A 4,923-nucleotide genomic window follows, 5' to 3' on the forward strand; every position below is an offset into this window, starting at 1 on the left:
AAATAATTAATAATAACATTGAGCTACATAATTATATATTTTTCTCTTTCTTCTTGTGGAAAAAAAGTTGTGTTAAATTATTTTATGAAAAATATTAGGTGAACAAACTAATAAAGTCTAATAATTTTTTTCTTCTTACGTATTCTTTTAACTAATTTTTATTAAAATAACAAATTATTGAATTAACTTAATTAAATTTAATTATCAAAATAATTTAATCATATAACATGATGGTTATTTTATTAAGAAAAATACAATGTATGGTGAGTGCGAATCCAGAATCGACAGCTGTCCAGGGACAAGTTATTCCCTCCGCTTCCTATTTGCTAATAATTTAATGCATTCTAACTTAGATATTTTTTTCTCTCTCTACCACGTTGCCGCCTCCTTACATTCTATTATTGCAATTTGCAACCCCCCTCATCATGCCTTTCTTCACACCACACCAAAGTTAACGCTGTGCAATTCAATCAATATAATGCTCAAGCTCAACACACACATGAATATTGAACAAAGTAATTAACCATTCATTTCTTGCTTTGTTTCTCTCCTACTTCAACTACTCTATCAACCTTCCTAATTTCTTTGTTTTTCTTCTGTCCTCTAAGCTTACGGTTTTATTTGCTTATTCTGAAACAGGTTCATGTAGATGCTGGTATTATATTATACGGAGATCAACGAAGAAAATACTACATACATGGAAAATGATCTCGTTTTTCTTTTCATTAGTAAGTAATACTCATGATAATTACTCTATATTTACATGTCTCGTTTTTCTGGATAGGGTTTGCTATTGTATGTGTAGTTTTTGTCCAAGTCTTTCTTTAATTGGCTTCATTTATTATTCTTATATTAATTGATTTTTTAAATTTATTTAGATCGTAGTATCTTAGAGTAAATCCATATGTTGAGGCCAATATATTTCTATAAACACTACTATATTTTTAATAACGTTGTTGTGTATTAAGATATAAATGCTTAGAGAGTGTAGCTACTAGCTAGGATCCTCTTCAATTGTGTTTGATTGGGATCGTCGTCGTTCATTTTAGATATTGTTAGTATTAGTATAGTCACTTAACTAAGCTTCGGTGGTGGGTTTTTGGTTTGCGTTTTCAGTTAAACATACATAAAAGGAAGAGTAACGAATCGATAAAGAACCATTAAAATTTATTATTTTTAGTGATTAATTAATTATTATTATTTAAAAATATGAGTTAAAATATACTGTTGAATTACTAAATTAAAAAGAATTAAATTAATGACTAAAAATGATGACCATTATGATTTCTAATATTTCTAAAAAAAAAAAAGAAAAGAAAAATTTGCTGGTAATTAAAACTAGACGATTTAATTAAAGAAATAAGCTGTCCAAGTTCATCATCGCTTTAGAGGCGATCTAAGCCTGGATCTTGTCGGGTAAAGTACAGGTTTATTTTGTTGACGGACAAAAAAAAATTGAGACATGTACTTTTTAATTTTCCTTTTTCTTGGATATAGTTATTGATGAATAGTTGTTTATCAACGTTATTAATGTTGTGTTTCTATTCTCTTCATTCTTACATATAGAAGTAAAATACATATTGTACAAAAACATTTAGTTATTATCATTATTAAATAAATTAAACCACATAAGTTTTGAGATGTATTATATAAGTAATTTAAAGTAATCCAACAATAATAACAAAAGAATATAAAGTTTAACACATACAATAAAAAGAGAATTGTCCAACAACTAACTTTTACATATGGATCTGCATATATGAACCACTAATTGTTCCTATATGTACTTCTCTTAAGTTTTACACTATACTTGCGGTTTTGCAAGTTTGTCTTATATATTAGAATTTAATTTTTATGTATTTTTAATATAAAATAATTTTATACATATATTTAATTATGTATTACTGTATCAATAAAAATAATTATATTTTATATTTGATCACATAAAGAATTACTTAAAAGAATAAATATAATTAAATAATTATTATTATATAAAATATTTTACACTGTTAGTATATCAAAATTAAATTCATGTATTTTGAATCACTTAACTATAAAGTTACAATAATACTATATTCTATATACTATACAATGTAGTTATTTTAACATAAAAATAAAATTTAATTTTAGTATGCATGCCGTTATTTAATCAAATTTATGTGTATAAATAATTTTTTAAATAATGTTTTATAATTAATTGTTTTATTAATGTAGTAATATACTAATATACATGATTAATTGTCTGTATAAAATATTTTTATATTGACAATTTTAGGAAAAAATATAAAAATTAAATCAATAAAAATATTAGATTATCTTTCCTTACCTTGATTTTTAAGTTTTGCCTTTTTATTTAGCAGATGATGATTTTTAGATTCATTATTTGGTTATATAAGTTAATAAGTTAATTACCTACTACTATATACATAAATATACAACGATTGACATTTTTCACAAAATCTTTATTTACAGATCAAAGGACGATTTTATGATAATTAATACTAATATCCTTAGCACACATATGTCTAAATAATTGAGAGTCAGTGAACATGTATGATCTCTTATTTGATCTAAATCATCTCTAGCTTGTAACAGTTTAACTAATGATTTCTCTATTGTTCTATTAGCACATCGATCTTAAAAACAAACTATTTCTAATAAGAAACAAGTTTGATATGCTTGAAATGATTGTATTATATATATTTTTCCTTTTATTAAATTGACATTTAGATATTTTATTTGTTTTGATGAAGTCGAACTTGCTAGGTATATTTCTAAAGTACTTGCAAAAGGTATCCGATGTCAAAATTAGTAAATATTTAAGAGATATAATAATTACATAAATATAAAATATTATTGAACAATTTATAAGATATATAAAATTAATAGTAATTAATATGGTATTTATTATTTTACAAACCTTTTCATTTAAAAGATGTAAATTCATATAAAAATATTAGATATTATAAAATTTATAAAACTTGTCATATGACCTCTCTTATTTAGATGTAAAAAATGCTTACTTTTTATAGATATAAGATTAAAAAATGACATTAATATTACAATTATTTAGTTATTAAATCAATAATAGTAATTAACTTCATCAATTATAAATTTAAAATAAGAAATAATTAAAGTCAAATTATAACTCATCTTAAATAATAGATGAAGATGCTATCTTTCTTTTCCAATTTGTTCCTATATATATATATATATATATATAATCGGTTGGTTCTTATAGTTTTATTAATTTTTATATTTTTTTAATTAAATTTTTATATTAATATTAATTTTATAATTAAATATTTTTAATATAAAAAATATTAAAATTAATTAAATATTTTTTTATAAATTAAAAATATTTATAATTAAAAATTTAATTAAATATTTGATTATATATATTATTAGAAGAAATATTTTATTAATTTTAATTTTTTTAATATAAAAAATTTAGTTACAAAATTAAAACGGTATAAACTTTAATTAAAAAATATAAAATTTTAATTAAAAATTTAATAAATTATAAAAATTAATATAGTAATTAAATCTTTTTCTTTTAATATAAGTTTAAAAATAATTCTTGCAAAAAATATACTTTTTTTCTTAAAGTTTGATAAAAATTTTAGAAATACTCTTAAGTTTTATTTTGTTTTAATTTTGTCTTAAAAGTTTTTAATTTGTATCAAATATATTCTTGACGGCTAAATTTTCAAAAAATTTAAGACCAATATAACAATAATGCATGACAATTATGTTTAATTTACTTGTGTTGAGAGATTAGTATTATAAAATTGTTGTTTAGTTAATCTTAAATTTTTTAAAAAATTAACTGTTAAGATATATTTGATACAAATCTTTAGAATAAAATTAAAACAAGAAGAAATTTAAGAATATTTTTAAAATTTGTGTGGAATTTTAGGGAGAAAAAGTACCCTTAAAACTTCCAAGTGTACCAAAAAGTAATTGTTAGATGCGTGCCAACCACGTGCAGAAAGTGTTGAGACTTGAGACTTGAGAGCAATGGGCGATTGGGCGGTGCCCGTCTGGTAGCGCTTGATGAATTGACAAAATTACCCTCTTCATGCGCTCTGATTGGCTAAGAAGTAAGAACCCCTTCCTTCGTCTTAAAAGACATATTTGGTGCGAGCGAGAGTGACGTGGCAAGTTGTGGGCTGCCGGCAGTGGGTGCGTCACTGCTTACTACTCTCTCCTCTTTCCTCCCAAAGCCCAACAAACTACTCCTCTTCACGTTTTCCAGCGCGCGAGCTGTTCTCTCTTCACTTCTTCTTCCTCCTCCTTCAGCGTAGCTCCTCCACCTCTCGTTCGTTTTTCACCAGATCACGGTGATGGTTATGTTCAGCTCTTCTCATCGCCGCGATCTCTACGTAAGCTATTATTCTTCTTGCCTAACATGCATTGATTCTCGCTAGGTTTTGATTATTTTATTCTTTATCCGCTGGTTGCACTTCGTTTCTGTTTTTATTCATATGAATTCTATGCGGTTTTGCTCTTTTCAATCAACATTTTATGTGAAGCCACTCATCGAATTGGTAATATGACTTTAGGTGCCGTTGTTTTGTAGTGATTTAATCTCTCGCTCGCTCTTCCTCGTTTTTCATATTTTAATTTTCGCTCCTTGAAGGTGATCCAGCTTGATGATGTTATTTTGTAATAATTGTGCCTGCGTGTGTGTCGTGGTGGCATGATTGTCTTTTTCGGCGATATAAATTGTGTTTGTTGAGTTGTTGCTTGAAGTACTGAATTTGAGGTGCTTAGGTTAATGAACACGGTTGGAATAATAAGCAGATGCGGAATCAAATTCGGTAGTTACTTGTTAGAGTGCATGGCTTCGTGAATTTGGTTGGCTTCTGAGCTTTATTCATATGGATTGTGGATTATTTAATTGAATCAGTAGATTTTCAT

General features: G+C 25.3%; 1 long non-coding RNA gene across 1 annotated transcript; it reads left to right on the forward strand.

Annotated features, from left to right (window-relative positions):
- Positions 1 to 376: 376 nt before the first annotated feature.
- LOC107622362 (uncharacterized) lies at positions 377 to 4,114 on the forward strand. Its single transcript, XR_002356638.2, has 3 exons — positions 377 to 515; positions 640 to 728; positions 3,992 to 4,114. It is a non-coding gene; the product is annotated as an uncharacterized LOC107622362 (long non-coding RNA).
- Positions 4,115 to 4,923: the final 809 nt, after the last annotated feature.

The sequence above is a fragment of the Arachis ipaensis genome, chromosome B10 (assembly GCF_059453495.1).
Source record: "Arachis ipaensis isolate K30076 ecotype BB chromosome B10, ASM5945349v1, whole genome shotgun sequence".
NCBI lineage: Eukaryota > Viridiplantae > Streptophyta > Magnoliopsida > Fabales > Fabaceae > Arachis > Arachis ipaensis.